The sequence below is a fragment of the Pongo pygmaeus genome, chromosome 14 (genome assembly GCF_028885625.2).
Source record: "Pongo pygmaeus isolate AG05252 chromosome 14, NHGRI_mPonPyg2-v2.0_pri, whole genome shotgun sequence".
In the NCBI taxonomy this organism is placed as follows: domain Eukaryota; kingdom Metazoa; phylum Chordata; class Mammalia; order Primates; family Hominidae; genus Pongo; species Pongo pygmaeus.
The window spans coordinates 119,542,925-119,554,403 of NC_072387.2; positions in this window are offsets into that span (position 1 = coordinate 119,542,925).

Here is an 11,479-nt window from a genome sequence, read left to right on the forward strand (position 1 = left end):
TAAAGGATGCTACAATCTAAAGAGTCTAAGTTCCATCTTTGGACCAAATCAAAGACTAGATGAAATTAACATTTTAATAAAATAATACTTCCATATCATATCTGACTTTCATGAAAGGTTGCTTAGAGCTGTACGTGGATGAATACTATTTCTATGTTTGCCGTGAAATGGTTAGGGTAAGACTGCGTATCTTGGCCATCTGAGTCTGCCAGGTCAGTCAGGGGAATGGGAAGAGGAGTTCTCTCTTGAGGGTTGCTGTGTGTGCCCAAGCTTTTACAATGGAGTTTGTATAGTGCTGTATTTACTGCTTTCCTGTGGCTGCCACAAAGCTTAAAGCTGGGTGTCTAACGTGCACTTAGCTGCTTCATCCTGCTTGGTTCCAATTTATTTGAATTTATCATTTGGTGGGGTATTCTTTTTATCTTTTTTGTTATTGTTCTTTATATGATGACTTAACTCCTCCCTTTTGGAAAAAGGAAAGATGTACATTCTTTAAAAGTTGAAGTGTTATTATAATAAATGGCAAAATCATTGAGGGCTACTTCATCATATATTGTTAATATGATCTACTAGTGAAAATAGTCATTGCTGCTAATTGCAAACAATCCATGTGCGTATGAGTGCAGGCTTGGCCACCCAACCCTCATCATGTAGGAGGCTGATCCACCAAGACAAGGTCATTGTTTTCTCTATACTCTCTTCTATCATTTTCTTGCATCTAATGAAGGAAACTAGCCAGATTGTTTTGTGAAAAATAGTCCACCTTGGAGTTCTGACCTTGTCTCTCTTCTAATCTCTACCTTTCTACGTTGGTGGGCTTATTCCCTCCTGTGGTTCTAACTGCCTCTGTATGCTGGTGGGTCTCAATCCAAACTTCCAGCTGCAGAATCTCTTCAAGTTCCAGAGCTTATGAAAATCAAATAACCTCTCTGCTACTGTAGTGAAACTCCTGAGTAAATATTGGACACATCAAGGCCTTGGTATTCCATTCAGAGAGTTACTGTCCTCAAGGAAGATGAATGAGCAGAAGTTAGGATGAGTTAATACCTATGTGTCTTTAAAAGAAAGTTCTATTTTGTAATCAGCGTTGTCTAGATTCTTCTTTCTCTGTACATAGAAACTGCCAACAATTACCTAAAAATGAGTTCCATGATCAATTAGGTGTAATGTTCCTTGTCTCCCTACACACTGGTTCCAGAGGATCTATAAGGGCATCAAAGTACACCTGCGGTGTAGTGAATCCCAGACACCATTAATTAAGCTTGTCCAACCCATGGCCCACGGACCACATGTGGCCCAGGATGGCTTTGAATGTGGCCCAACAAAAATTCATAAACTTTCTTAAAACTTTATGAGATTTTTGTGTGTGTGATTTTTTTACCCTCATCAGCTATCATTAGTGTTGTATTTTATGTGTGGCCCAAGACAATTCTTCCAATGTGGCCCAGGGAAGCCAAAAGATTGAACATCCCAGCCATTCATCACAGGGTGAGTTATTGTTCTATGTGCCACTAAGGAAGAAAAGCACTGCCAAATAAACAATGCTATAAAATGTTCTTCTCATTTCAAATTTCTAATTTGTACTTATTGAGAGGTTTAGTATCTTTATGAGGCATGATTGATACATGATAAACTGCGTATCTTAAAAGCTTTGATACGTTTTACATATGGGCATACCTGTGAAGCCAGCACCACAATCTAAGAAGGGAATCTGTCCACCACCTCCCAATCCAAATGTTCTCTCATGCCCTTTTGTAATTCCTCCCTGATATCCTTCCTTTCAACCTACACTCTTGTTCAAAGGCAAATACTTCTCTGATTTGTCTCTCTCGAGCAATTTTCATTTACCAAAATGTTATTTTATACCATTGTACAAGTTTCTTTTTGAGTCTGACTTCTTTCATGACACACAGTTATTTTGGGATTCAGCCATGTTTTCATGTTTATCAATGGCTTATTTAATTCTTTGCTGTGTAGTGTTCCATTGTGTGGATGTATCATAGTATGTTTATCCACTCACCTTTGATGGCATTTTGGGTTGTTTCCAGGTTTTAAATATTACAGAGTAACCTAGAATAAACACTTTTATATATGTACTTGTGTGGACATGTGTCTTTATTTCTTTTATTTTATAGCCAAATATATAGTCTTTCTGTGTGCATTTGAAACACTGTGTGCTTTGATTGGTCTATAAAAGTCAACTAGGTCAAAGTGGTGGGTGATGCTGTTCAGATCTTCTATATTCTTAACAATTTTCAATCTATATTTTCTATCTATTATTAAGAGACAGGCATTGAAATTTCTGAATATAATTGTGGAGTTTTCTATTCTCCTTGCATCTCTATCAGTTCTCAGTTCTTGTTCCATGTATTTATAAGCTCCATTAGGTGCATAAGCCTTTAGAATTATTATGTTCTCTTGATGAATTAACCCCCTTCTTATAATGAAACATCTTAGTTTTTAATTCCTTAAGTGTTTTGTTGCCTGAAATGTTGAGGGGTTCCCATTGCCCCAACATGACCTAGAATGACAACTGAGGTCACACACGATGAGGGCAATGGCAACTCCTTTTTTTTTTTTTTTGAGATAGGGTCTCACTCTATCACCCAGGCTGGAGTGCAGTGGTACAATCTCAGCTCAGTGCAACCTTCACCTCCCAGGTTCAAGTGATTCTTGTCCCTCAGCCTTCCAAATAGCTGGGATTACTGGTGTGTGTCACCACGCCTGGCTAATTTTCTTTCTTTTTTTTTTTTTTTTTTTTTGGAAACAGGGTATCACCATGTTAGCCAGGCTCGTCATGAACTCCTGGCCTCAAGTGATCCACCGGGCTTGGCCTCCCTAAGTGCTGGGATTACAGGCATGAGACACGGCACCCAGCCGGCAACTCCATCTTGAGTGCTCCTGGCCATCAATGCCTGGAAGATGTGCACACTCTTCATAAATGTTAAAATGTAAAACATCAATGCGTGTTTGATAACCAATGACAATATTATGTGGTGTTTGTGAAGCTAATTAGCCGCAGTGATTATTTTTAATGGAAATCTCTGAGGAATAGTCTCTGACAAGTCCTTAATTCACCTTGAGTTATGCCTGTTTAAATGGCCCAAACTCCATTTAGCTATACTATAGAGTGATATGGAAAATGGGCATCTTCACTGTGGGCATGACCAGGTTAGGGTGAGAAGTCGTGACTATCCCTCTCTGAGGGGAAGAGGAGTCTCAGAGGTCAGCAAGGCAGCCCCAGACCCTGCTGCCCTCTCCTCAGGGGTATGGCTTTGCCTGTGTCAGTCTTGAAGGCCCTGAGTCTATATTTTGTCAGAGATTTCCTTACACTTGTAACTCCATCTGCATTCTGGTCATCTCTACACAGGGGTCTCACAGCATTTCAAATGGAAGACAACCAAAGTTGAAATTCTTATATTTCACGGGCTGCTTCTCCATCTTTCTTGTCATCTCAGTTAGTGCATAAGCATGGATACACCCACACACGTGCACATGCACATACACACACGCACACACATACACCATGTTCCACAGAAGCCATTTCAAATACCATGGCCAGTCATTTCATCCCTTACGGTCTTGCCCCAAATGCCCCTGTGAACCTCATCTCTCCCCATCCCATCCCAGCCTCAAATGACACTTGTGCTTCTGTCACCTTGAAATTCTCACTCTGTATCAGGTGTCCCTTTTTCTTCCATTGACTCATGCCAAGAATATACTTAACTTTTACATTTACATCTAGAAAGTTCTTCTCATTCTCTACAACAGAACTCAAAATGTTTTCCCCAGCAAAGAACTCCTACAGTCCCCAAGCAGAGGGGGCTTCCCTCTATACAGCCTCGTTCTCCACTCCAAGCTATATTTTGGGACAATTCTGTGCCCATGTGCCGTCTTCCTGTGTGCTCCTGCTCTAGGCTATGCTCTGAGGAAACAAAGCATGTGTCTACTGATAAATGGAATTGGGAGGGCATTTCTCACCTACCTACCTGTCCCTGGAGATCCCTCTCTGTTTTGCTTCTTTCCTCTTACACTTGCCTATAGATAACTGGTTGATATGGTTTGGCTGTGCCCTCACCCAAATCTCATGTTGAACTGTAGTTCCCACAATCCCCACGTGTCATGGGAGGGACCCAGCGAGAGGTAACTGAATCATGGGGGCGGTTCCCGCGTGCTATTCTTGTGATAGTCAGTGATTTCTACGAGATCTGATGGTTTTACAAGGGGCTTCCCCCTTTGTTCAGCTCTCATTCTTCTTGTTCCTGCTACCATGTGAAGAAGGACGTGTTTGCTTCCCCCTCCACCATGACTGTAAGTTTCCTGAGGCCTCCCCAGCCCTGCAGAACTGAGCCAATTAAACGTCTTTCTTTATAAATTACCCAGTCTTGAGTATGTCCTTATAGCAGCATGAGAACAGACTAATACACTGGTTGCCTGTGAAGCCTCCTAACTCTTGCTGCTCCTGCTGCTCTCCCAGCCACTAATGCCTGGCGCCCAGGCCTGGGGCTGCTCTGTCCAAGCACCTGTCTGGTGACCTGCCTACCCTCAGTCTTTCTTGTGAGGAATCCATGCTTCGGGCATACACTTGACACTGCCCTTGATGGATATGGATAGTTCTCGGGTTATACTGTGAATTCTCCACTTGATGGAAGGGGATATTTACCTACCCCTTTTGGAAAAGCATTAATTCTGGGGAAAGGGCCTAGACTCCTGGCAGAGTGGACCCAGGAGGACCGTTGCCCTCTGAACAGTCTCACGGCTGCCACATCTAAAATGCCAAAAGCAATAAGCTGTGATACTCACAGTAAGTCACAATAAAATGAGAAATTAGTGAAACTAGTTGGTTTAAAATCTCAGTGTGTAAACACTAAAATTGTAGTTTCGTATCATTGATCTTTAATTATGGCCATGTGTGCAAATGGGATGCAAAATTGAGCAAGCATTATGTAAATCAGTTAAAAAATTGTGAGTAATCAAATGTCATTCAACTATTTTATATATTTCTATCCATGCTACTTTAGTAAATATTGGTCAGTCCCTCTGCCGGGGGCAAACGGAAATGAACAGAGCTTGATTCAGAGACTTCCAAAACAGTGAAAGTCATCATGGTTTTATGTATTATCCAAAAGTGGGGGAACTTCTATTAATGTGCTTATTTTAAAACACAATCTTCTTGGTTTTGTTTTTGAAGTAATTTGCCTAAAACTTCAGTCAATATTTTTATTTTACTTGAGAAAGTCCTCTTGAACATTTTAAAAGTCAGCCAGTTTTTTACAATTAGACAAGTATCTTCCAAGAGTTGTGGAGCTTTTAGGCTGAGTTCCCCAGATTATAATGGGAAAGATAAACTTTAAACAGTTTTTATGTAGTCTAAACAAGTATGTCTATATTCTAAGTTGTCATATAAATTTTATTCAGATGTCCAAAGGTTTTCCAATAGATATGTTAATGCTCTGAAAATAAAATATTTTAATATATTGCCTCAAAGTATTTGGATTTTTAAAATTTAATATAGTTTGTTTTCCCATTCAAAAAGTAATACCATCTTTTAGTAAAAAAAAGTAGTGCAATTCAGAGGATTTCCTTCAGCTACATAATTTTTCTTATTAATTCATAATGCCTTAGGAATTACAAAAAAACCCAACATATTGTTTACATTAATTTTTGCTTAGCCAAATTCAAAACTCAATTTTGAGCCTCTTTTATATTAAGATTGGTTTTTTCCATTTATTAAATTTATTTATGCAAGAGTTAACAAAAGCTGTTTACTTGGAGTCTTAAACAGTGTATAATGTTTTCAGTGTGTTGAATAATTTTTGTTATCTTTGCCTTTGAATTATTGTGGGGAAAAAAGACAGAACAGGCTAGTCAGCTGGCCTAACTCCTTCTTGGAAATTTATAGTTAATTTCTGGTCCTACATTGACCATCTGTGCCCGAATATCCAACGTAGATGTTTTCAAAAACAGTTTCTGCTCTAACAAAACAAGAGTTTATGATTCACTTTCAGACTTTGTTCTTTCAACTAACTTGTTTGTTCAGGAAAACAGATTTCTAAGACTTGCACACACAGCAGGATCTCTGTGCCCTGTTTTTACTCCTGGGTTGCTCAGATGACATGTCTTTTGGTCCATAAAACACGTTAGAGATAATTGGAGGAAAGCACAATAATCTTGTGACTGTTTTTTCCAAAGATGCACCAGCCTCTGCCTAGGAAAAGCGCAGGCATATAAAAAGACCCTGTGCCCAAGAACAGGAGCTTTTATCATCACCCAGTCTGGAGGGAGGCCAGAATGCCTCTCTCTGTGTGTCTCTTTTGCCTGGACCTGAGAATACGTCAGCATTTTAATGCATTTATCCAGTTTTCATTCCCATTTTTCCCATTTTCCTCTAAACAGGCTGCCTCTACTCTCCAAGTTGACTCCATTCCATCTCTTGCGGCTGCTGCTTCCCTAACTCTCAGTCCTTGCCTTCTGCTCCATTTGGTTACAATTAACATCCAGCTTGTCTTCTAGACCTCACCTGCTCTGGGCTCTGGACCCAGGTGAGTAAGTCATCCTTTTATGTCCTTACCAATAAATCAAGTCCAACCTCAGGAGAACTACTTCATACATTTCTAAGTGTATGGGAAAACAAAACAAAACAAAAAACCACCATAGAGGATGTGCCGTGCAAATCTACTGTAGTGTAGATGACTCCCTCTCTATAAATCTACTGTAGTGTAGACGGCTCCCTCTCTGCAAATCTACTGGAGGCAGACGGCTCCCTCTCTGTAAATCTACTGTAGTGTAGACAGCTCCCTCTCTGCAAATCTACTGTAGTGTAGATGGCTCCCTCTCTGTAAATCTACTGTAGTATAGACAGCTGCCTCTCTGCAAATCTACTGTAGTGTAGATGGCTCCCTCTCTGTAAATCTACTGTAGTATAGACAGCTGCCTCTCTGCAAATCTACTGTAGTGCAGACGGCTGCCTCTCTGCAAATCTACTGTAGTGTAGACGGCTCCCTCTCTGTAATCTACTGGAGGCAGACAGCTCCCTCTCTGTACTTCTAAGCAGTAGAGGAGACAAGGGACAGGACATTTAGAGCACCTTGTCACTCAAGCATGAAAAGGAAAGAACAGGGCCTGTTGGTTAAGTTATAAAGTACACGACACAAGTATCCCACAATGCCATCCCGCTCAGCGTGGCCTCCACGTGTATTGACTGTGGTAGCAATGGCATTGCCCTGCAACCTTGCAAGTCTAGTCACTGACGCAGCCCTCTGGTTGGAACTTGAGCTTTGGCCCTAGTTAGGCAAGAGAAGGAAAACTAAAAGACGAAAGATGTGCTTGACTTATGCTTGAGTTAGGATTTTCCTTATGTGACAATTCAAGTAAAGACAGTAAAGACACCCAAGCCGAAGCTAAATTCTGAGGCCATGGGCCCTGTTCTTCCTGACCCTCAGGCCCTGCATGTATTTCCCACAGAGTTTCTCCAGCTTTTAGGAAGAAATGATATCCATGAGTGCTTTTCATACAATTGGTTGGATAGAAAGCAAAACTGAAAGAACAGCCAGGTCGGCGGGTTTCTGCTTTCTCATCCCCACTTCCTAGAGAGATAACCACAGGCAGGTCGTGGGCCTCTTGGCAGCATCAATGTTCAGCTGCTCCCGACACTGCTGACACGCAGTGCTTCTCTCGCAAGGTTGTTTGAGAATCAAATAAGAAAGAACTTGGTAAACACTAAATAAATTACCATGTGTTTCTTCCTGTCCCTTTCCTATTTCATTTCTTCTAGGTCCTTCTTTCACTCCCTTGTTCTGTCCCATCCCTGCTTTTTCTATTTTTTTAATTGATTTTTTTTATGTCACTAGGTTTTTTGGGGAACAGCTGGTGTTTGGGTACATGAACAGGTTCTTTAGTGGTGATTTCTGAGATCTTGGTGCACCCATCACCCGAGCAGTATACACAGTACCCAGTGTGTAGTCTTTTATCCCTCACCCCCTCCCACCCTTTCCCTCCGAGTCCCCCAAGTCCATTGTCTCATTCTTATGCCTTTGCATCCTTATAGCTTAGCTCCCACTTATGAGTGAGAACATACGATGTTTGGTTTTCCATTCCTGAGTTACATCTCTTAGAATAATAGTCTCCAATTCAATTTTCCTTCGTCTAGTCCTGCTTCCAGCAATTGCTTCATTACCTTCAGTTTGCTTTTTATCTTCCTCATTTTCATCTTCTTTACTTCCTCATCTGTCCCCATGTTTAATTCTGTCCTTCTCTTTTCTCTATATAAGTGAATTCAGGAAATATAGATAAAAGAATACCTTACTATTTTATGGTAACTACCAATGGAAAGAAGAATAAAACCAGATTAATCTAAATTAGAAACTAAAACAAATTTCATATATATATATATTTCTGCTTACTATGGAGTGAAGGATGAGACAGTACATCTTAGATAACTTTACCAATAATAAAGTATAATTTTCTGCTAAAGGTCTTCAGTCTGAAAATGAATTTATTCTGAGAAGTTATTTTATTTTAATAGGCAGACACAGACATACAGACAAAGACATACACATGGGGAAGTAGTGGGGATGAGAAAAGTGAGAGACAGGAAGAGGAGAGAGAGAGGGAAAGAGAATCGGAGAAGAGTCAACTAAAACGTAAATACTTGGATGCATAATATGGAGCATTAGTTCTAGAAATTCTGTGTATTAAAAAAAAATGCCAGAAAAACTTCATCTAGATTTTAAGCCCAGATCCTTGGCCCCCAACTCATATGAACTGATTTAGTAGAGCTAGGTGTTAACCTGGAATCGCTATTGTTTAACATGCACCCCAGGGACTTTTAATGCAGTTGGTCATTTTTCAGGTCATTGAGATTGATTTCAGATATGGTTTTTACAACAGATTCATCTGGGAAACTTTGACAATAAGGATGTCTGATGTTGAATGAGGTCCAGACACCCGTCCATATCCTCAGTGATTCTAATATTCAGCTGCAGTTGGGAGTTATTACCCTGAAGAATTTCAACTTTGGGCTCAGAAAAGCCAGGGTTGTAATCATAGCTCCAACACTCAGATGTGTGGCCTTGAACAAATAACTAAATCTCCCTAGGCCTCTGTATTCTCCTCCATAAATTAGGTGACAGTAATTTTCACTTCAAGCATTGAATCAGTGGGCTCTCAAACTTAGCTATATATTAAAATCATCTAGGGAGGTTTTGAACCATGCCAGGCCCCATCCTATCTGAATTTGAATCTTTGGCAGTGGACTAAGGCATTGGTGTTTTTATAAAGTTTCCTAGGTGATTTAAATGTACACTCAAATTTAAGACCTGTAGATTGGAGATTAAATGAGATCCTGCTGTCATTATTAATCACCTACTACTAATAATGGAAATAGTAACTGGCATGCACAGTGCCCTTGCTAGGTGGGAGGGACTATTCCAGTATTCCACAGGGGATGTCTTGGTTTTATCCCCAACACCTGTGTGGGGTAGATTCTATGTTTCTGTGAAGCATCTTCCTCAGTTACCAGTTGCTAGGTCAGCTTTCTCTTTCCCAGTATAGGCAGAAAAAGAGCCAAGGTGTGTCAAGGGAAGGTGCACCCTGTGGGCCCGTGGCAGCAGTGCCCTCCCTGCAGCTGTGGGTCTGTGGGCAGCCTGCCCTGGCCGGCCGGCCTTTGCTGGCAGTCGCAGAGCCTGTGGCTGCGGGTGAGGGGTCATCTACTGAAGGCAGGCACAGTCCAAGTGGAACAGAGCATTCAGGAGGGAGACTAGCAAAAGATTGTCTTAGGTCCATGACAAAAGAGGAAAAACTGAAAAGACTGTATTTGATACCAATTAGCAAAAGCTTTGAATGAGACCTATTGCCTTTTTTTTTTTAATGTCTTGAGTTGAGGGGTCAGTGAGAAGTCAGGAGCATCTTAAATCTTCCTCCTTTCAGTTTGCATACTACTTTCTTTTCCTGGGAGAGTACTGACACTGATGTTTTCAATCTTTTCATCTAGGAAATGGGTATCTTTTTGGTATCCACCTGACCTGAGAGTCAGTACACATCTGACATAAATGATTATATAGCATATAATTAATAGAAAGTCTCTAAAAGTGCACGTGAGCTGTAAAAGTTTCCCCCACTATGATTATCTATTAAAAATAAAAGAAAAAGAATATCTTATGTTTTCTCTGCTCTTCATACATAAAAACCACGTTTTGGTACCGGCATAAAAACAGACACATAGACCAGTGGAACAGAATAGACAACCCAGAAATAAATACGTGTATTTACAGCCAACTGATTTTTGACAAAAGCATCTGGAACATTTGGTGGGGAAAGGACAGCCAACACAATAAATAGTGCTGTGAAAACTAGATATCTGTATTCAGAAAAATAAAACTAAACTAAACTATCTCTTACCATATACTATCTCTTACCATAAACTGTATCTTACCATATACAAAAACGAAATCAAAATGGATTAAAGACTTAAATATAAGACCTGAAAGTATGAAACTACTAGAAGAAAACATAGGAAAAATGCTTCAGAACATTGGTATGGGCAAAAAATTTTATGAATAAGACTCAAAAGCACAGGCAACAAAACCAAAAATAGACAAATGGGATTACATCAAACTAAAAAGATTCTACACAGCAAAGGACGTAATCAACAGAGCAAAGAGACAACTTACAGAATGGAAGAATATATTTTCAAACTATTCATCTGATGAGGGATTAATATCCAGAATATACAAGGAACTCAATTCTGTGAAAGATCTAAATAGATATCACTTAAAAGATGACACACAAATGGCCAACAAGTATATGAGAAGTGCTCAACATGACTAATCATCAGGTAAAGCAAATCAAAACCACAATGAGCTATCATCTCACTTTAGTTAAGATGACTGTTATCAAAAAGAGAAAAAATAAATGCTAGAGAGGGTACAGAGAAACTCTTATGTACTGTAGGTGGGAATGTAAATTAGTACAGCCATTATTAAAAAAAAAACAACAACAACATAGAGGTTCTTCAAGAACTAAAAATAGAACTACAATTGCATCAGCCAGGGTTCTCTAAAGGGACAGAACTAATAGGATAGATGAATATACGAAGGTGAGTTTGTTAGGAGAATTGATTCATGTGATCACAAGGTGAAGTCCCACCATATGCTGTCTGCAAGCTGAGGAGCAAAAAAGCCAGTCCAAGTCCCCACACCCCAAAGTAGGGAAGCCAACAGTGCAGCCTTCAGTCTGTGGCCAAAGGCCTGAGAGCCCCTGGCAAATCACTGGTGTAAGTCCAAGAGTCCAAAAGCTGAAGAACTTTGAGTCTGATTTTCAAGGGCAGGAAGCATCCAGCACGGGAGAAAGATGAAGACCAGAAAACTCAGTGAGTCTGCTCATTCTGCCTGCTCCTGTCTGCTTTATTTTAGCTGCACTTGCAGCTGATTAGATGGTGCCCACCCAGATTGAGGGTGAGGCTGCCTCTCTCAGTCCCTTG